Source organism: Dermacentor variabilis, chromosome 5 (genome assembly GCF_050947875.1).
Source record: "Dermacentor variabilis isolate Ectoservices chromosome 5, ASM5094787v1, whole genome shotgun sequence".
Classification (NCBI taxonomy): Eukaryota; Metazoa; Arthropoda; class Arachnida; order Ixodida; family Ixodidae; genus Dermacentor; species Dermacentor variabilis.
In genome coordinates, this window is record NC_134572.1 from 172,779,844 (window position 1) to 172,802,979 (window position 23,136).

A 23,136-nucleotide genomic window follows, 5' to 3' on the forward strand; every position below is an offset into this window, starting at 1 on the left:
GTTCACCAAGCCCACACCAGGAAAACTGAAGCAAGCGACCTGTGGAGGTGAGGCTGCTGATAACCAGAGTTACGAAGATCCTCCAACGCGATTCCAGTGCGGTGACGAGATAATTCCAGTCTACAGGTGCAGGAAGGAAACGATTACGTCAGATTTGCGGTTGATAATAGACGGGTGCGAGCTGAATGCCTTAGTCGACACCGGCGCCGATTACTCGGTAGTAAGCTTCAACATGGCGAAGCACCCTAAAAAAGAAGCTCTATAGTTGCGTATACCACGATATCGTGAGAGAACCTCTATAGTTATGCATGGCACGAAAGAATAAGAGAAACTCTATAGTGCGTGGCACAAAAGAATGAGAGAAACTCTTTAGTTGTGCTTGGTACGAAACTATGAGAGAAACTCTATAGTTGCATGTAGCACGAGTTAATGAGAGAAATATTATAGTTGTGCGTGGCACGAAAGAATGAGAGAAACTCTATAGTTGTGTGTAGCACAATAGAATTGGAGAAACTCCATAGTTGCGTGTAGCACGATAGAATGAGAGAAACTCTATAGTTGTGCGTGGCACGAAAGCATGAGCGAAACTCTATAGTTATTCGTGCCACGAAAGAGTGAGAGAAACTCTATAGTTGCGTGTGGCATGAAAGAGTGAGAGAAACTTTATAGTTGCCTGTAGCACAATAGAATGAGAGAAACTCTATACTTGTCAGTGGCACGATAGAATGAAGTAAACTCCATAGTTGTGCGTGGAACGAGAGAAGGAGGGAAACTCTATAGTTGTGCCTAGCAGGATAAAATTAGAGAAACTCTATAGTTTCGTGTAGCTCGATTGTATGAGAGAAACTCTATACTTGTGTGTGGCACGATAGAATGAGGGAAACTCCATAGTTGTGCGTGGCACGAAAAAATAAGAGAAAGATTATACTTTGGCGAGGCACGATAGAATAGGGTAAACACCATAGTTGTCCTTGGCACAAAAGACGGAGGGAAACGTTATAGTTGGATATAGCACGATCTGATAAGGGAAACTGTATAGTTGCGTGTTGCACGATAGAATGAGAAAAACTCTATAGTTGCCTGTAGCAAGATTTATTGAGAGAAACTCTATAGTTGTGCTTGGCACAAAAGAATGAAACTCTATAGATGCGTGTAGCACGATTTAATGAGAAGCTTATACGAGTGCGTGGCACGAAAGAATGAGAGAAACTCTATGGTTGCGTGTAGCACAATAAAATGAGAGAACCTCTGTAGTTGTGCGTGGAGAAATAGAATGGGGGAACCTCCATAGTTGTGCGTGACACGAAAGAATGAGAGAAACTCTATACTTGTGCACGGCATGACAGACTGGAAGAAACTGCATAGTAGTGCGTGAAACGAACTAATTAGAGAATCACTGTAGTTCTTCGTGGAACGATAGAATGAGAGAAACTCTATACTTGTGCGTGGCACGATAGAATGGGGTAAACTTCACAGTTGTGCGTCGTACAAAAGAATGAGAGAAAGTTTATAGTTGTGCGTGGAACGAAAGCATGAGCGAAACTCCATAGTTGTGCGTGGCACGAAACAATGAGAGAAACTTTATAGTTGTGCGTGGCAAGAAAGAATGACAGAAACTCTATAGTTCCGTGTAGAAGGATAGGATGAGAGAAACTCTATAGTTGCGTGTAGCATGTTAGAATGAGAGAAACTCTATGGTTGTGCGTGACACTAAAGAATGAAAAAACCCTATTCTTGTGCGTGGCATGATTGAATGGGGTAAATTCCATAGTTGTGCATTGCACGAAAGGATAAGAGAATGTCTATAAAGAGAAAGAATGAGGGAAACTTCATAGTTGCCTATAGCACGATATAATGATAGAAACTCTATAGTTGCGTGTTGCACGATAGAATGAGAAAAACTCTATAGTGGTGCGTGGAACGATACAATGGATGAAACTCCATAGTTGTGCGTGACACGAAAGAATGAGAGAAAACGTAAGTTCGGGGTATCACGCAAGAATGAAAGAAACTCTATAGTTGTGCATGACACGAAAGAATAAGAGAATCTCTTTAGTTGTGCATGGTACGAAAGAATGAGAGAAACACTAAAGTTGGGTGTAGCATGATATAATGAGAGAAACACTTTAGTTGTGCATGGCACGAAAGAATGAGAGAAACTATATTGTTGTGTGTAACACGATAAAATTAGAGACACTCTACAGAGGTGCGTGGCACAAAACCGTGAGAGAAACTCTATAGTTGTGCGGGGCACGATAGAATGAGAGAAACGCTATACCTGTGCTTGGTACGATTGAATGGGGCAAACTCCATAGTTGTGCGTCGTACAAAAGAACGAGAGAAATTCCATATTTGTGCGGGGAACGAAAGCATGAGAGAAACTCTATAGTTGTGTGTGGTACGAAATAATGATAGAAACTATAGTTGTGCATGGCACAAAAGCATGAGAGAAACTCTATAGTTCTGCATAGCACAAAATAATAAAAGAAATTCTATAGTTGTGCGTGTCAGGAAAAAATAGGAGAAACCCTAAAATTGCGTGTAGCACGATTTATTGAGAGAAACACTATCGTTGTGCAAGGCACGAAAGAATTAGAGAAACTCAATAGTTGTGTGTAGCACTATAGAATGATAGAAACTATATAGTTGAACGTGCCACGAAAGAGTGAGAGAAACTCTATAGTTGCGTGTGGCACGATAGAGTAAGAGAAACGTTATTGTTGCCTGTAGCACGATACAATGAGAGAAACCCTATACTTGTGCGTGGCACCAAAGAATGGGAAAAACTCTATAGTTGCGTGTTGCTTGAAAGGGTGAGAGAAATTCTATAGTGGCGTGCGGCACGATACAACGAGAGAGACCCTATACTTGTGCGTGGCACAATAGAATGGGGTAAACTCCATAGTTGTGCATCGTACAAAAGAATGAGAGAAATTGTATATTTGTGCGGGGAGCGAGAGCATGAGAGAAACTCTATAGTTGCGCTGGGCACTAAAGAATGAGAGACACTATAGTAGTGCGTGGCACGAAAGCCTGAGAGAACCTCTATATTTGTGCGTGGCACGAAAGAATAAGAGAAACGCTATAGTTGTGCGTGGCACGAAAGAACGAGAGAAACTCTAAAGTTGCGTGTGGCACGTTAAAATGAGAGAAACTCTATAGTTGCGTGTGGCACGATAGAATGTGAGAAACTCTATACTTGTGAGTGGCACGATAGAATGGGGTCACCTTCATAGTTGTGCATCGTATAAAAGAATGAGAGAAACTATTTTTGCGTGTAGCCCGATTTAGTGAGAGAAACTCTATAGTTGTGCATGGCACGAAAGAATGAGAGAAACTCTATAGTTGCGTATACCACGATATCATGAGAGAAACTGTATATTTGTGTATACCACGATATATTCAGAGAAACTCAATAGTTGTGCATGGCACGAAAGAATAAGAGAAACTCTATAGTTGTGCATGGCACGAAAAAATGAGAGAAACTCTATAGTTGTGTGTGGCACGTAAGAGTGAGAGAAACTCTATAGTTGTCTGTTGCACGATAGAATGAAAGAAACTATAGTTGCGTATACCACGATATAATGAGAGAAACTCTATAGTTGCGTGTACCACTATATAATGAGAGAAACTCTATATTTGTGCATGGTACGAAAGAATAAGAGAAATTCTATAGTGTGTAGCACGATAGAATGAGAGAAACTCTGCATTTGCGTGTAGCGCGATAGAATGACAGAAACACTATATATCTGCTTGGCACGAAATCATGAGAGAAACTCTATAGTTGCGGGTAGCACGATTTAATGAGAGAAGCTGTATACTTGTGCGTGGTACGAAAGAATGACAAACTCTATGGTTGCGTGTAGCGCAATAGAATGAGAGAAACTCTATAGTTGTGTGTGGAGCGATAGAATGGGGGGAAACTCCATCGCTGTGGGTGACACGAAAGAATGAGAGAAACTCTATAGTTGTGCGTGACACGAAAGAATGAGAGAAACCCTATACTTGTGCGTGGCATTATAGAATTGCGTAAAATCCTTATTTCTGTGGAGAACGAAAGCATGAGAGAAACTCCATTGTTCTGCGTGGCAAGAATAAATGAGAGAAACTGTGTACTTTTGCAAGGCACGAAAAATAAGAGAAATTGTATAGTTGTGCGTGGCACGATTTAATGAGAGAAACTCTATAGTGGTGCGTGGCGCGAAAGAATGAGAGAAACTCTATAGTTGTGCTTGGCACGAAAGAATGAGAGAAACTTTATAGTTGCGTGCAGCACGATTTAATGCGAGAATATCTATAGTTGTGCGTGGCACGGAAGAATGAGAGAAACTCTGTAGTTGCGTTTGCAACGAAAGAGTGAGAGAAACTCCATAGTTACGTGTACCACGATAGAATGAGAGAAACTCTGTACTTGTGCGTGGCACAATAAAATGGGGTAAACTCCATAGTTGTGCGTCGTACAAAAGAATGAGAGAAACTCTATAGTTGTGCGTGGAACGAAAGCATGAGAGAAACTATATAGTTGTACGTGGCACGAAGGAATGAGCGAAGCTCTATAGCTGTGCGCGGCACGAGAGAATGGGAAAAACTCCATAGTTGTGCGTCGTACAAAAGAATGAGAGAAACTCTATAGTTGTGCGTGGAACGAAAGAATAAGAGAAACTCTATACTTGTGCGTGGCGCGAAAGAATGAGAGAAACTCCATAGTTGCGGTTGGCACGAAAGAATGAGAGAAACTTTATAATTGTGTGTAGCACGATTTAATGCGAGAATATCTATAGTTGTGCGTGGCACAGAAGAATGCACGGAAATCTATACTTGTGCGTGGAACGAAAGTATGACAGAAACTCTATTGTTGTGCGAGGCACGAAAGCATGAGAGAAACTCTATTGTGGCGCGTGGCACGAAAGAATGAGAGAAACTGTATAGTTGTGCGTGGCACGAATGAATGAGAGAAACTGTATAGTTGTGCATATCACGAAAGAATAAGAGAAACTCTATAGTTGTGCGTGGCGCGAAAGAATGAGAGAAACTCTATAGTTGTAATTGGCACGAAAGAATGAGAGAAACTTTAGAGTTGCGTGTGGCACGATTTAATGCGAGAAAATCTATAGTTCTGCGTGGCACGAAAGCATGAGAGAAACTCTATAGTTGTACGTGGCACGAATGAATGAGCGAAGCTCTAAAGTTGTGCGTGGCACGAGAGCATGAGAGAAACTCTATAGTTGTGCGTGGAACGTAAACATGAGGGAAAGTCTATAGTTGTGCGCGGCACGAAAGCATGAGAGAAGCTCTATAGTTGTGCGTGGCACGAAAGAATGAGAGAAACTCAATAACTGTGCTTGGGTCGAAAGAATGAGAGAATCTCTATAGTTGCGTGTTGCGGGATTTAATGAGAGAAACTTTATAGTTGTGCATGGCACGGAAGAATAAGAGAAACTCTATAGTTGCGTTTGGCACGAAACAGTGAGAGAAACTCTATAGTTACGTGTACCGCGATAGAATGAGAGAAACTCTATAGTTGTGCGTGGCACAATAAAATGGGGTAAACTCCATAGTTGTGCGTCGTAGAAAAGAATGAGAGAAACTCTATAGTTGTGCCTAGCACGAACGAATGAGAGATACCCTACAGTTGTGCGTGGCACGAAAGCATGCGAGAAGCTCTATAGTTGCGTGTAGCACGATAGAATGAGAGAAACTCTATACTTGTGCGTGGCACAATAGAATGGGAAAAACTCCATAGTTGTGCATCCTACAAAAGAATGAGAGAAACTCTATAATTGTGCGTGGAGCGAAAATATGAGAGAAACACTACAGTTGTGCGACGCGCGAAAGCATGAGAGAAACTCTATTGCTGCGCGTGGCACGAAAGAATGAGAGAAACTCTATAGTTGTGCATATCACGAAACAATAAGATAAACTCTATAGTTGTGCGCGGCGCGAAAGAATGAGAGAAACTCTATAGTACCTGGCACGAAAGAATGAGATAAACTTTATAGTTGCGTGTAGCACGATTTAATGCGATAGTATCTATACTTGTGCGTGGCACGGAAGAATGAGAGAAACTCTATAGTTGCGTTTGGAACGAAAGAGTGAGAGAAACTCCATAGTTACATGTACCACGATAGAATCAGAGAAACTCTATACTTGTGCGTGGCACAATAAAATGGGGTAAACTCCATAGTTGAGCGTCATATAAAGAATGAGCGAAACTCTATAGTTGTGCGTGGAACGAAAGCATGAGAGAAACTATATAGTTGTACGTGGCACGAAGGAATGAGCGAAGCTCTATATTTGTGCTTGGCACGATAAAATGGGAAAAACTCCATAGTTGTGTGTCGTACAAAAGAGTGAGAGAAACTCTATTGCTGCGCATGGCATGAAATAATGATAGAAACTCTATAGTTGTAATTGGCACGAAAGCATGAGAGAAACTCTATAGTTGTACGTGGCACGAATGAATGAGCGAAGCTCTATAGTTGTGCGTGGCACGAGAGCATGAGAGAAACTCTATAGTTGTGCGTGGAACGAAAGCATGAGAGAAAGGCTATAGTTGTGCGGGGCATGAGAGAAGCTCTATAGTTGTACGTGGGTCGAAAGAATGAGAGAAACTCCATAATTGTGCGCGGAACGAAAGCATGAAAGAAACTCTATAGTTGTGCATATCACGAAAGAATAAGAGAAACTCTATAGTTGTGCGTGGCACGAAAGAATGAGAGAAACTCAATAACTGTGCTTGGGTCGAAAGAATGAGGGAAACTCTATAGTTGTGCATATCACGAAAGAATAAGAGAAGCTCTATAGTTGTGCGTGGCGCGAAAGAATGAGAGAAACTCTATAGTTCTTGGCACGAAAGAATGAGATAAACTTTATAGTTGCGTGTAGTACGATTTAATGCGAGAATATCTATAGTTGTGCGTGGCACGGAAGAATGAGAGAAACTCTATAGTTGCGTTTGGCACGAAAGAGTGAGAGAAACTCCATAGCTACGTGTACCACGATAGAATGAGAGAAACTCTATACTTGTGCGTGGCACAATAAAATGGGGTAAACTCCAGAGTTGTGCATCGTACAAAAGAATGAGAGAAACTCTATAGTGGTGCTTGGAACGAAAGCATGAGAGAAACTATATAGTTGTACGTGGCACGAAGAAATGGGCGAAGCTCTATAGTTGTGCGTGGTACGAGAGCATGAGAGAAGCTCTGTAGTTGTGCCTGGCATGAACGAATGAGAGATACCCTACAGTTGTGCGTGGCACGAAAGCATGAGAGAAACTCTATAGTGGCGTGTAGCATGATAGATTCAGAGAAACTCTATACTTGTGCGTGGCACGATAGAATGGGAAAAACTGCATAGTTGTGCGTCGTACAAAAGAATGAAAGAAACTCTATAGTTGTGCGTGGAACGAAAGTATGAGAGAAGCTCTATAATTGTGCGAGGCACGAAAGCATGAGAGAAACTCTATTGTTGCGCGTGGCACGAAAGAGTGAGAGAAACTCTATAGTTGTGCGGGGTGCGAAAGAATGAGAGAAACTCTTTAGTTGTACATATCACGAAAGAATAAGAGAAACTCTATAGTTGTGCGGGGTGCGAAAGAATGAGAGAAACTCTATAGTTGTGCTTGGCACCAAAGAATGAGAGAAACATTATATTTGCGTGTAGCACGATTTAATGCGAGAATATCTATAGTTGTGCGTGGCACGGAAGAATGAGACAAACTCTATAGTTGCGTTTGGCACGAAAGAGGGAGATAAACTCCATAGCTACGTGTACCACGATAGAATGAGAGAAACTCTATACTTGTGCGTGGCACAATAAAATGGGGTAAACTCCATAGTTGTGCATCGTACAAAAGAATGAGAGAAACTCTATAGTGGTGCTTGGAACGAAAACATGAGAGGAACTATATAGTTGTACGTGGCACGAAGGAATGAGCGAAGCTCTATAGTTGTGCGTGGTACGAGAGCATGAGAGAAACTCTATAGTTGTGCCTGGCACAAATGAATGAGAGATACCCTACAGTTGTGCGTGGCACGAAAGCATGAGAGAAACTCTATAGTTTCGTGCAGCACGATTGAATGAGAGAAAATCTATACTTGTGAGTGGCACGATAGAATGGGAAAAACTGCATAGTTGTGCGTCGTACAAAAGAATGAGAGAAACTCTATAGTTGTGCGTGGAACGGAAGTATGCGAGAAACTTTATTGTTACGCGTGGCAAGAAAGAATGAGAGGAACTCTATAGTTCTGCGTGGCACGAATGAATGGGAGAAACTCAATAGTTGTGCATATCACGAAAGAATAAGAGAAACTCTATAGTTGTGCGTGGCGCGACAGAATGAGAGAAACTCTATAGTTCTGCTTGGCACGAAAGAATGAGAGAAACTTTATAGTTGCGTGTAGCACGATTTATTGCGATAGTATCTATACTTGTGCGTGGCACGGAAGAATGAGAGAAACTCTATAGTTGCGTTTGGAACGAAAGAGTGAGAGAAACTCCATAGTTACATGTACCACGATAGAATCAGAGAAACTCTATACTTGTGCGTGGCACAATAAAATGGGGTAAACTCCATAGTTGAGCGTCATATAAAGAATGAGAGAAACTCTATAGTTGTGCGTGGAACGAAAGCATGAGAGAAACTATATAGTTGTACGTGGCACGAAGGAATGAGCGAAGCTCTATAGTTGCGCTTGGCACGATAAAATGGGAAAAACTCCATGGTTCTGTGTCGTACAAAAGAGTGAGAGAAACTCTATAGTTGTGCGTGGAACGAAAGTATGAGAGAAACTCTATAGTTGTGCGAGGCGCGAAAGCATGAGAGAAACTCTATTGCTGCGCATGGCACGAAATAATGAGAGAAACTCTATAGTTGTGCATATCACGAAAGAATAAGAGAAACTCTATAGTTGTGCGTGGCGCGAAAGAATGAGAGAAACTCCATAGTTGCGCTTGGCACGAAAGAATGAGAGAAACTTTATAGTTGTGTGTAGCACGATTTAATGCGAGAATATCTATAGTTGTGCGTGGCACGGAAGAACGCACGGAAATCTATACTTGTGCGTGGAAAGAAAGTATGAGAGAAACTCTATAGTTGTGCGAGGCACGAAAGCATGAGAGAAACTCTATTGTGGCGCGTGGCACGAAAGAATGAGAGAAACTGTATAGTTGTGCGTGGCACGAATGAATGAGAGAAACTGTATAGTTGTGCATATCACGAAAGAATAAGAGAAACTCTATAGTTGTGCGTGGCGCGAAAGAATGAGAGAAACTCTATAGTTGTAATTGGCACGAAAGAATGAGAGAAACTTTAGAGTTGCGTGTGGCACGATTTAATGCGAGAAAATCTATAGTTCTGCGTGGCACGAAAGCATGAGAGAAACTCTATAGTTGTACGTGGCACGAATGAATGAGCGAAGCTCTAAAGTTGTGCGTGGCACGAGAGCATGAGAGAAACTCTATAGTTGTGCGTGGAACGTAAACATGAGGGAAAGTCTATAGTTGTGCGCGGCACGAAAGCATGAGAGAAGCTCTATAGTTGTGCGTGGCACGAAAGAATGAGAGAAACTCAATAACTGTGCTTGGGTCGAAAGAATGAGAGAATCTCTATAGTTGCGTGTTGCGGGATTTAATGAGAGAAACTTTATAGTTGTGCATGGCACGGAAGAATAAGAGAAACTCTATAGTTGCGTTTGGCACGAAACAGTGAGAGAAACTCTATAGTTACGTGTACCGCGATAGAATGAGAGAAACTCTATAGTTGTGCGTGGCACAATAAAATGGGGTAAACTCCATAGTTGTGCGTCGTAGAAAAGAATGAGAGAAACTCTATAGTTGTGCCTAGCACGAACGAATGAGAGATACCCTACAGTTGTGCGTGGCACGAAAGCATGCGAGAAGCTCTATAGTTGCGTGTAGCACGATAGAATGAGAGAAACTCTATACTTGTGCGTGGCACAATAGAATGGGAAAAACTCCATAGTTGTGCATCCTACAAAAGAATGAGAGAAACTCTATAATTGTGCGTGGAGCGAAAATATGAGAGAAACACTAGAGTTGTGCGACGCGCGAAAGCATGAGAGAAACTCTATTGCTGCGCGTGGCACGAAAGAATGAGAGAAACTCTATAGTTGTGCATATCACGAAACAATAAGATAAACTCTATAGTTGTGCGCGGCGCGAAAGAATGAGAGAAACTCTATAGTACCTGGCACGAAAGAATGAGATAAACTTTATAGTTGCGTGTAGCACGATTTAATGCGATAGTATCTATACTTGTGCGTGGCACGGAAGAATGAGAGAAACTCTATAGTTGCGTTTGGAACGAAAGAGTGAGAGAAACTCCATAGTTACATGTACCACGATAGAATCAGAGAAACTCTATACTTGTGCGTGGCACAATAAAATGGGGTAAACTCCATAGTTGAGCGTCATATAAAGAATGAGCGAAACTCTATAGTTGTGCGTGGAACGAAAGCATGAGAGAAACTATATAGTTGTACGTGGCACGAAGGAATGAGCGAAGCTCTATATTTGTGCTTGGCACGATAAAATGGGAAAAACTCCATAGTTGTGTGTCGTACAAAAGAGTGAGAGAAACTCTATTGCTGCGCATGGCATGAAATAATGATAGAAACTCTATAGTTGTAATTGGCACGAAAGCATGAGAGAAACTCTATAGTTGTACGTGGCACGAATGAATGAGCGAAGCTCTATAGTTGTGCGTGGCACGAGAGCATGAGAGAAACTCTATAGTTGTGCGTGGAACGAAAGCATGAGAGAAAGGCTATAGTTGTGCGGGGCATGAGAGAAGCTCTATAGTTGTACGTGGGTCGAAAGAATGAGAGAAACTCCATAATTGTGCGCGGAACGAAAGCATGAAAGAAACTCTATAGTTGTGCATATCACGAAAGAATAAGAGAAACTCTATAGTTGTGCGTGGCACGAAAGAATGAGAGAAACTCAATAACTGTGCTTGGGTCGAAAGAATGAGGGAAACTCTATAGTTGTGCATATCACGAAAGAATAAGAGAAGCTCTATAGTTGTGCGTGGCGCGAAAGAATGAGAGAAACTCTATAGTTCTTGGCACGAAAGAATGAGATAAACTTTATAGTTGCGTGTAGTACGATTTAATGCGAGAATATCTATAGTTGTGCGTGGCACGGAAGAATGAGAGAAACTCTATAGTTGCGTTTGGCACGAAAGAGTGAGAGAAACTCCATAGCTACGTGTACCACGATAGAATGAGAGAAACTCTATACTTGTGCGTGGCACAATAAAATGGGGTAAACTCCAGAGTTGTGCATCGTACAAAAGAATGAGAGAAACTCTATAGTGGTGCTTGGAACGAAAGCATGAGAGAAACTATATAGTTGTACGTGGCACGAAGAAATGGGCGAAGCTCTATAGTTGTGCGTGGTACGAGAGCATGAGAGAAGCTCTGTAGTTGTGCCTGGCATGAACGAATGAGAGATACCCTACAGTTGTGCGTGGCACGAAAGCATGAGAGAAACTCTATAGTGGCGTGTAGCATGATAGATTCAGAGAAACTCTATACTTGTGCGTGGCACGATAGAATGGGAAAAACTGCATAGTTGTGCGTCGTACAAAAGAATGAAAGAAACTCTATAGTTGTGCGTGGAACGAAAGTATGAGAGAAGCTCTATAATTGTGCGAGGCACGAAAGCATGAGAGAAACTCTATTGTTGCGCGTGGCACGAAAGAGTGAGAGAAACTCTATAGTTGTGCGGGGTGCGAAAGAATGAGAGAAACTCTTTAGTTGTACATATCACGAAAGAATAAGAGAAACTCTATAGTTGTGCGGGGTGCGAAAGAATGAGAGAAACTCTATAGTTGTGCTTGGCACCAAAGAATGAGAGAAACATTATATTTGCGTGTAGCACGATTTAATGCGAGAATATCTATAGTTGTGCGTGGCACGGAAGAATGAGACAAACTCTATAGTTGCGTTTGGCACGAAAGAGGGAGATAAACTCCATAGCTACGTGTACCACGATAGAATGAGAGAAACTCTATACTTGTGCGTGGCACAATAAAATGGGGTAAACTCCATAGTTGTGCATCGTACAAAAGAATGAGAGAAACTCTATAGTGGTGCTTGGAACGAAAACATGAGAGGAACTATATAGTTGTACGTGGCACGAAGGAATGAGCGAAGCTCTATAGTTGTGCGTGGTACGAGAGCATGAGAGAAACTCTATAGTTGTGCCTGGCACAAATGAATGAGAGATACCCTACAGTTGTGCGTGGCACGAAAGCATGAGAGAAACTCTATAGTTTCGTGCAGCACGATTGAATGAGAGAAAATCTATACTTGTGAGTGGCACGATAGAATGGGAAAAACTGCATAGTTGTGCGTCGTACAAAAGAATGAGAGAAACTCTATAGTTGTGCGTGGAACGGAAGTATGCGAGAAACTTTATTGTTACGCGTGGCAAGAAAGAATGAGAGGAACTCTATAGTTCTGCGTGGCACGAATGAATGGGAGAAACTCAATAGTTGTGCATATCACGAAAGAATAAGAGAAACTCTATAGTTGTGCGTGGCGCGACAGAATGAGAGAAACTCTATAGTTGTGCTTGGCACGAAAGAATGAGAGAAACTTTATAGTTGCGTGTAGCACGATTTATTGCGATAGTATCTATACTTGTGCGTGGCACGGAAGAATGAGAGAAACTCTATAGTTGCGTTTGGAACGAAAGAGTGAGAGAAACTCCATAGTTACATGTACCACGATAGAATCAGAGAAACTCTATACTTGTGCGTGGCACAATAAAATGGGGTAAACTCCATAGTTGAGCGTCATATAAAGAATGAGAGAAACTCTATAGTTGTGCGTGGAACGAAAGCATGAGAGAAACTATATAGTTGTACGTGGCACGAAGGAATGAGCGAAGCTCTATAGTTGTGCTTGGCACGATAAAATGGGAAAAACTCCATGGTTCTGTGTCGTACAAAAGAGTGAGAGAAACTCTATAGTTGTGCGTGGAACGAAAGTATGAGAGAAACTCTATAGTTGTGCGAGGCGCGAAAGCATGAGAGAAACTCTATTGCTGCGCATGGCACGAAATAATGAGAGAAACTCTATAGTTGTGCATATCACGAAAGAATAAGAGAAACTCTATAGTTGTGCGTGGCGCGAAAGAATGAGAGAAACTCCATAGTTGCGCTTGGCACGAAAGAATGAGAGAAACTTTATAGTTGTGTGTAGCACGATTTAATGCGAGAATATCTATAGTTGTGCGTGGCACGGAAGAACGCACGGAAATCTATACTTGTGCGTGGAAAGAAAGTATGAGAGAAACTCTATAGTTGTGCGAGGCACGAAAGCATGAGAGAAACTCTATTGTGGCGCGTGGCACGAAAGAATGAGAGAAACTGTATAGTTGTGCGTGGCACGAATGAATGAGAGAAACTGTATAGTTGTGCATATCACGAAAGAATAAGAGAAACTCTATAGTTGTGCGTGGCGCGAAAGAATGAGAGAAACTCTATAGTTGTAATTGGCACGAAAGAATGAGAGAAACTTTAGAGTTGCGTGTGGCACGATTTAATGCGAGAAAATCTATAGTTCTGCGTGGCACGAAAGCATGAGAGATACTCTATAGTTGTACGTGGCACGAATGAATGAGCGAAGCTCTAAAGTTGTGCGTGGCACGAGAGCATGAGAGAAACTCTATAGTTGTGCGTGGAACGTAAACATGAGGGAAAGTCTATAGTTGTGCGCGGCACGAAAGCATGAGAGAAGCTCTATAGTTGTGCGTGGCACGAAAGAATGAGAGAAACTCAATAACTGTGCTTGGGTCGAAAGAATGAGAGAATCTCTATAGTTGCGTGTTGCGGGATTTAATGAGAGAAACTTTATAGTTGTGCATGGCACGGAAGAATAAGAGAAACTCTATAGTTGCGTTTGGCACGAAACAGTGAGAGAAACTCTATAGTTACGTGTACCGCGATAGAATGAGAGAAACTCTATAGTTGTGCGTGGCACTATAAAATGGGGTAAACTCCATAGTTGTGCGTCGTAGAAAAGAATGAGAGAAACTCTATAGTTGTGCCTAGCACGAACGAATGAGAGATACCCTACAGTTGTGCGTGGCACGAAAGCATGCGAGAAGCTCTATAGTTGCGTGTAGCACGATAGAATGAGAGAAACTCTATACTTGTGCGTGGCACAATAGAATGGGAAAAACTCCATAGTTGTGCATCCTACAAAAGAATGAGAGAAACTCTATAATTGTGCGTGGAGCGAAAATATGAGAGAAACACTACAGTTGTGCGACGCGCGAAAGCATGAGAGAAACTCTATTGCTGCGCGTGGCACGAAAGAATGAGAGAAACTCTATAGTTGTGCATATCACGAAACAATAAGATAAACTCTATAGTTGTGCGCGGCGCGAAAGAATGAGAGAAACTCTATAGTACCTGGCACGAAAGAATGAGATAAACTTTATAGTTGCGTGTAGCACGATTTAATGCGATAGTATCTATACTTGTGCGTGGCACGGAAGAATGAGAGAAACTCTATAGTTGCGTTTGGAACGAAAGAGTGAGAGAAACTCCATAGTTACATGTACCACGATAGAATCAGAGAAACTCTATACTTGTGCGTGGCACAATAAAATGGGGTAAACTCCATAGTTGAGCGTCATATAAAGAATGAGCGAAACTCTATAGTTGTGCGTGGAACGAAAGCATGAGAGAAACTATATAGTTGTACGTGGCACGAAGGAATGAGCGAAGCTCTATATTTGTGCTTGGCACGATAAAATGGGAAAAACTCCATAGTTGTGTGTCGTACAAAAGAGTGAGAGAAACTCTATTGCTGCGCATGGCATGAAATAATGATAGAAACTCTATAGTTGTAATTGGCACGAAAGCATGAGAGAAACTCTATAGTTGTACGTGGCACGAATGAATGAGCGAAGCTCTATAGTTGTGCGTGGCACGAGAGCATGAGAGAAACTCTATAGTTGTGCGTGGAACGAAAGCATGAGAGAAAGGCTATAGTTGTGCGGGGCATGAGAGAAGCTCTATAGTTGTACGTGGGTCGAAAGAATGAGAGAAACTCCATAATTGTGCGCGGAACGAAAGCATGAAAGAAACTCTATAGTTGTGCATATCACGAAAGAATAAGAGAAACTCTATAGTTGTGCGTGGCACGAAAGAATGAGAGAAACTCAATAACTGTGCTTGGGTCGAAAGAATGAGGGAAACTCTATAGTTGTGCATATCACGAAAGAATAAGAGAAGCTCTATAGTTGTGCGTGGCGCGAAAGAATGAGAGAAACTCTATAGTTCTTGGCACGAAAGAATGAGATAAACTTTATAGTTGCGTGTAGTACGATTTAATGCGAGAATATCTATAGTTGTGCGTGGCACGGAAGAATGAGAGAAACTCTATAGTTGCGTTTGGCACGAAAGAGTGAGAGAAACTCCATAGCTACGTGTACCACGATAGAATGAGAGAAACTCTATACTTGTGCGTGGCACAATAAAATGGGGTAAACTCCAGAGTTGTGCATCGTACAAAAGAATGAGAGAAACTCTATAGTGGTGCTTGGAACGAAAGCATGAGAGAAACTATATAGTTGTACGTGGCACGAAGAAATGGGCGAAGCTCTATAGTTGTGCGTGGTACGAGAGCATGAGAGAAGCTCTGTAGTTGTGCCTGGCATGAACGAATGAGAGATACCCTACAGTTGTGCGTGGCACGAAAGCATGAGAGAAACTCTATAGTGGCGTGTAGCATGATAGATTCAGAGAAACTCTATACTTGTGCGTGGCACGATAGAATGGGAAAAACTGCATAGTTGTGCGTCGTACAAAAGAATGAAAGAAACTCTATAGTTGTGCGTGGAACGAAAGTATGAGAGAAGCTCTATAATTGTGCGAGGCACGAAAGCATGAGAGAAACTCTATTGTTGCGCGTGGCACGAAAGAGTGAGAGAAACTCTATAGTTGTGCGGGGTGCGAAAGAATGAGAGAAACTCTTTAGTTGTACATATCACGAAAGAATAAGAGAAACTCTATAGTTGTGCGGGGTGCGAAAGAATGAGAGAAACTCTATAGTTGTGCTTGGCACCAAAGAATGAGAGAAACATTATATTTGCGTGTAGCACGATTTAATGCGAGAATATCTATAGTTGTGCGTGGCACGGAAGAATGAGACAAACTCTATAGTTGCGTTTGGCACGAAAGAGGGAGATAAACTCCATAGCTACGTGTACCACGATAGAATGAGAGAAACTCTATACTTGTGCGTGGCACAATAAAATGGGGTAAACTCCATAGTTGTGCATCGTACAAAAGAATGAGAGAAACTCTATAGTGGTGCTTGGAACGAAAACATGAGAGGAACTATATAGTTGTACGTGGCACGAAGGAATGAGCGAAGCTCTATAGTTGTGCGTGGTACGAGAGCATGAGAGAAACTCTATAGTTGTGCCTGGCACAAATGAATGAGAGATACCCTACAGTTGTGCGTGGCACGAAAGCATGAGAGAAACTCTATAGTTTCGTGCAGCACGATTGAATGAGAGAAAATCTATACTTGTGAGTGGCACGATAGAATGGGAAAAACTGCATAGTTGTGCGTCGTACAAAAGAATGAGAGAAACTCTATAGTTGTGCGTGGAACGGAAGTATGCGAGAAACTTTATTGTTACGCGTGGCAAGAAAGAATGAGAGGAACTCTATAGTTCTGCGTGGCACGAATGAATGGGAGAAACTCAATAGTTGTGCATATCACGAAAGAATAAGAGAAACTCTATAGTTGTGCGTGGCGCGACAGAATGAGAGAAACTCTATAGTTGTGCTTGGCACGAAAGAATGAGAGAAACTTTATAGTTGCGTGTAGCACGATTTATTGCGATAGTATCTATACTTGTGCGTGGCACGGAAGAATGAGAGAAACTCTATAGTTGCGTTTGGAACGAAAGAGTGAGAGAAACTCCATAGTTACATGTACCACGATAGAATCAGAGAAACTCTATACTTGTGCGTGGCACAATAAAATGGGGTAAACTCCATAGTTGAGCGTCATATAAAGAATGAGAGAAACTCTATAGTTGTGCGTGGAACGAAAGCATGAGAGAAACTATATAGTTGTACGTGGCACGAAGGAATGAGCGAAGCTCTATAGTTGTGCTTGGCACGATAAAATGGGAAAAACTCCATGGTTCTGTGTCGTACAAAAGAGTGAGAGAAACTCTATAGTTGTGCGTGGAACGAAAGTATGAGAGAAACTCTATAGTTGTGCGAGGCGCGAAAGCATGAGAGAAACTCTATTGCTGCGCATGGCACGAAATAATGAGAGAAACTCTATAGTTGTGCATATCACGAAAGAATAAGAGAAACTCTATAGTTGTGCGTGGCGCGAAAGAATGAGAGAAACTCCATAGTTGCGCTTGGCACGAAAGAATGAGAGAAACTTTATAGTTGTGTGTAGCACGATTTAATGCGAGAATATCTATAGTTGTGCGTGGCACGGAAGAACGCACGGAAATCTATACTTGTGCGTGGAAAGAAAGTATGAGAGAAACTCTATAGTTGTGCGAGGCACGAAAGCATGAGAGAAACTCTATTGTGGCGCGTGGCACGAAAGAATGAGAGAAACTGTATAGTTGTGCGTGGCACAAATGAATGAGAGAAACTGTATAGTTGTGCATATCACGAAAGAATAAGAGAAACTGTATAGTTGTGCGTGGCGCGAAAGAATGAGAGAAACTCTATAGTTGTAATTGGCACGAAAGCATGAGAGAAACTCTATAGTTGTACGTGGCACGAATGAATGAGCGAAGCTCTATAGTTGTGCGTCGCACGAGAGCATGAGAGAAACTCTATAGTTGTGCGTGGAACGAAAGCATGAGAGAAAGGCTATAGTTGTGCGGGGCATGAGAGAAGCTCTATAGTTTTGCGTGGGTCGAAAGAATGAGAGAAACTCCATAATTGTGCGCGGAACGAAAGCATGAAAGAAACTCTATAGTTGTGCATATCACGAAAGAATAAGAGAAACTCTATTGTTGCGCGTGGCACGAAAGAGTGAGAGAAACTCTATAGTTGTGCGGGGTGCGAAAGAATGAGAGAAACTCTTTAGTTGTACATATCACGAAAGAATAAGAGAAACTCTATAGTTGTGCGGGGTGCGAAAGAATGAGAGAAACTCTATAGTTGTGATTGGCACCAAAGAATGAGAGAAACATTATATTTGCGTGTAGCACGATTTAATGCGAGAATATGTATAGTTGTGCGTGGCACGGAAGAATGAGAGAAACTCTATAGTTGCGTTTGGCACGATAGAGTGAGAGAAACTCCATAGCTACGTGTACCACGATAGAATGAGAGAAACTCTATACTTGTGCGTGGCACAATAAAATGGGGTAAACTCTAGAGTTGTGCATCGTACAAAAGAATGAGAGAAACTCTATAGTGGAGCTTGGAACGAAAGCATGAGACAAACTATATAGTTGTACGTGGCACGAAGAAATGAGCGAAGCTCTATAGTTGTGCGTGGTACGAGAGCATGAGAGAAACTCTGTAGTTGTGCCTGGCATGAACGAATGAGAGATACCCTGCAGTTGTGCGTGGCACGAAAGCATGAGAGAAACACTATAGTTGTGCGTGGAACAATAGAATGGGGGAAAATCCATCGTTGTGCGTGACACGAAAGTTTCAGTGAAACTCTATAGTTGTGCGTGGCACGAAAGCATGACAGAAACTCAATAGTTGCGCGTGGCATTAAAGAATGAGAGAAACTCTATATTTGCATGTCGCACTATAGAAATAGAGAAACTCAATACTTGTGCGTGGCACGATAGAATGGGGTAAACTCCATAATTGTGCGTCGTACAAAAGAATGAGAGAAAATCTATACTTCTGCGTGGAACGAAAGTATGACAGAAACTCTATAGTTGCGTGTAGCACGAAAGAATGAGATAAACTTTATAGTTGCGTGTAGTACGATTTAATGCGAGAATATCTATAGTTGTGCGTGGCACGGAAGAATGAGAGAAACTCTATAGTTGCGTTTGGCACGAAAGAGTGAGAGAAACTCCATAGCTACGTGTACCACGATAGAATGAGAGAAACTCTATACTTGTGCGTGGCACAATAAAATGGGGTAAACTCCAGAGTTGTGCATCGTACAAAAGAATGAGAGAAACTCTATAGTGGTGCTTGGAACGAAAGCATGAGAGAAACTATATAGTTGTACGTGGCACGAAGAAATGGGCGAAGCTCTATAGTTGTGCGTGGTACGAGAGCATGAGAGAAGCTCTGTAGTTGTGCCTGGCATGAACGAATGAGAGATACCCTACAGTTGTGCGTGGCACGAAAGCATGAGAGAAACTCTATAGTGGCGTGTAGCATGATAGATTCAGAGAAACTCTATACTTGTGCGTGGCACGATAGAATGGGAAAAACTGCATAGTTGTGCGTCGTACAAAAGAATGAAAGAAACTCTATAGTTGTGCGTGGAACGAAAGTATGAGAGAAGCTCTATAATTGTGCGAGGCACGAAAGCATGAGAGAAACTCTATTGTTGCGCGTGGCACGAAAGAGTGAGAGAAACTCTATAGTTGTGCGGGGTGCGAAAGAATGAGAGAAACTCTTTAGTTGTACATATCACGAAAGAATAAGAGAAACTCTATAGTTGTGCGGGGTGCGAAAGAATGAGAGAAACTCTATAGTTGTGCTTGGCACCAAAGAATGAGAGAAACATTATATTTGCGTGTAGCACGATTTAATGCGAGAATATCTATAGTTGTGCGTGGCACGGAAGAATGAGACAAACTCTATAGTTGCGTTTGGCACGAAAGAGGGAGATAAACTCCATAGCTACGTGTACCACGATAGAATGAGAGAAACTCTATACTTGTGCGTGGCACAATAAAATGGGGTAAACTCCATAGTTGTGCATCGTACAAAAGAATGAGAGAAACTCTATAGTGGTGCTTGGAACGAAAACATGAGAGGAACTATATAGTTGTACGTGGCACGAAGGAATGAGCGAAGCTCTATAGTTGTGCGTGGTACGAGAGCATGAGAGAAACTCTATAGTTGTGCCTGGCACAAATGAATGAGAGATACCCTACAGTTGTGCGTGGCACGAAAGCATGAGAGAAACTCTATAGTTTCGTGCAGCACGATTGAATGAGAGAAAATCTATACTTGTGAGTGGCACGATAGAATGGGAAAAACTGCATAGTTGTGCGTCGTACAAAAGAATGAGAGAAACTCTATAGTTGTGCGTGGAACGGAAGTATGCGAGAAACTTTATTGTTACGCGTGGCAAGAAAGAATGAGAGGAACTCTATAGTTCTGCGTGGCACGAATGAATGGGAGAAACTCAATAGTTGTGCATATCACGAAAGAATAAGAGAAACTCTATAGTTGTGCGTGGCGCGACAGAATGAGAGAAACTCTATAGTTGTGCTTGGCACGAAAGAATGAGAGAAACTTTATAGTTGCGTGTAGCACGATTTATTGCGATAGTATCTATACTTGTGCGTGGCACGGAAGAATGAGAGAAACTCTATAGTTGCGTTTGGAACGAAAGAGTGAGAGAAACTCCATAGTTACATGTACCACGATAGAATCAGAGAAACTCTATACTTGTGCGTGGCACAATAAAATGGGGTAAACTCCATAGTTGAGCGTCATATAAAGAATGAGAGAAACTCTATAGTTGTGCGTGGAACGAAAGCATGAGAGAAACTATATAGTTGTACGTGGCACGAAGGAATGAGCGAAGCTCTATAGTTGTGCTTGGCACGATAAAATGGGAAAAACTCCATGGTTCTGTGTCGTACAAAAGAGTGAGAGAAACTCTATAGTTGTGCGTGGAACGAAAGTATGAGAGAAACTCTATAGTTGTGCGAGGCGCGAAAGCATGAGAGAAACTCTATTGCTGCGCATGGCACGAAATAATGAGAGAAACTCTATAGTTGTGCATATCACGAAAGAATAAGAGAAACTCTATAGTTGTGCGTGGCGCGAAAGAATGAGAGAAACTCCATAGTTGCGCTTGGCACGAAAGAATGAGAGAAACTTTATAGTTGTGTGTAGCACGATTTAATGCGAGAATATCTATAGTTGTGCGTGGCACGGAAGAACGCACGGAAATCTATACTTGTGCGTGGAAAGAAAGTATGAGAGAAACTCTATAGTTGTGCGAGGCACGAAAGCATGAGAGAAACTCTATTGTGGCGCGTGGCACGAAAGAATGAGAGAAACTGTATAGTTGTGCGTGGCACAAATGAATGAGAGAAACTGTATAGTTGTGCATATCACGAAAGAATAAGAGAAACTGTATAGTTGTGCGTGGCGCGAAAGAATGAGAGAAACTCTATAGTTGTAATTGGCACGAAAGCATGAGAGAAACTCTATAGTTGTACGTGGCACGAATGAATGAGCGAAGCTCTATAGTTGTGCGTCGCACGAGAGCATGAGAGAAACTCTATAGTTGTGCGTGGAACGAAAGCATGAGAGAAAGGCTATAGTTGTGCGGGGCATGAGAGAAACTCTATAGTTTTGCGTGGGTCGAAAGAATGAGAGAAACTCCATAATTGTGCGCGGAACGAAAGCATGAAAGAAACTCTATAGTTGTGCATATCACGAAAGAATAAGAGAAACTCTATTGTTGCGCGTGGCACGAAAGAGTGAGAGAAACTCTATAGTTGTGCGGGGTGCGAAAGAATGAGAGAAACTCTTTAGTTGTACATATCACGAAAGAATAAGAGAAACTCTATAGTTGTGCGGGGTGCGAAAGAATGAGAGAAACTCTATAGTTGTGATTGGCACCAAAGAATGAGAGAAACATTATATTTGCGTGTAGCACGATTTAATGCGAGAATATGTATAGTTGTGCGTGGCACGGAAGAATGAGAGAAACTCTATAGTTGCGTTTGGCACGATAGAGTGAGAGAAACTCCATAGCTACGTGTACCACGATAGAATGAGAGAAACTCTATACTTGTGCGTGGCACAATAAAATAGGGTAAACTCTAGAGTTGTGCATCGTACAAAAGAATGAGAGAAACTCTATAGTGGAGCTTGGAACGAAAGCATGAGAGAAACTATATAGTTGTACGTGGCACGAAGAAATGAGCGAAGCTCTATAGTTGTGCGTGGTACGAGAGCATGAGAGAAACTCTGTAGTTGTGCCTGGCATGAACGAATGAGAGATACCCTGCAGTTGTGCGTGGCACGAAAGCATGAGAGAAACTCTATAGTGGCGTGTAGCATGATAGATTCAGAGAAACTCTATACTTGTGCGTGGCACGATAGAATGGGAAAAACTGCATAGTTGTGCGTCGTACAAAAGAATGAAAGAAACTCTATAGTTGTGCGTGGAACGAAAGTATGAGAGAAGCTCTATAATTGTGCGAGGCACGAAAGCATGAGAGAAACTCTATTGTTGCGCGTGGCACGAAAGAGTGAGAGAAACTCTATAGTTGTGCGGGGTGCGAAAGAATGAGAGAAACTCTTTAGTTGTACATATCACGAAAGAATAAGAGAAACTCTATAGTTGTGCGGGGTGCGAAAGAATGAGAGAAACTCTATAGTTGTGCTTGGCACCAAAGAATGAGAGAAACATTATATTTGCGTGTAGCACGATTTAATGCGAGAATATCTATAGTTGTGCGTGGCACGCAAGAATGAGACAAACTCTATAGTTGTGTTTGGCACGAAAGAATGAGAGAAACTCCATAGTTACGTGCACCACAATAGAATGAGAGAAACTCTATGGGGAACCAGCTCTCGACAGATGGCGCCCCAAAAATTGCGGGATAGCGCCGTCTGTAGTGACGGAAATGCATTTTTCAGTAACACACACTGTGCGAGCAATGCTGTCATATCCGCTGCCCGCCGCGGCGACGTAAGTGTTGTGGGCCTCACCGCGAGCACATTTTTGTCGCTTGTTTCTGTTGTGTCGTGGTGCGTTGCAACATTTTCACAAGTTTGAAAAACTGCGACGCCACCTCCGCGGCTGCTGCATGGCACCCGTAGTGCTGCGCTAAGGTTTTAGAAAAGTGGCCGGGAACGACGAATATTTCCGTGCTAGTGCGCTTGAGAAGGGGCGAAAGTTGTTCGCTGCGAAATACGCTTACGAC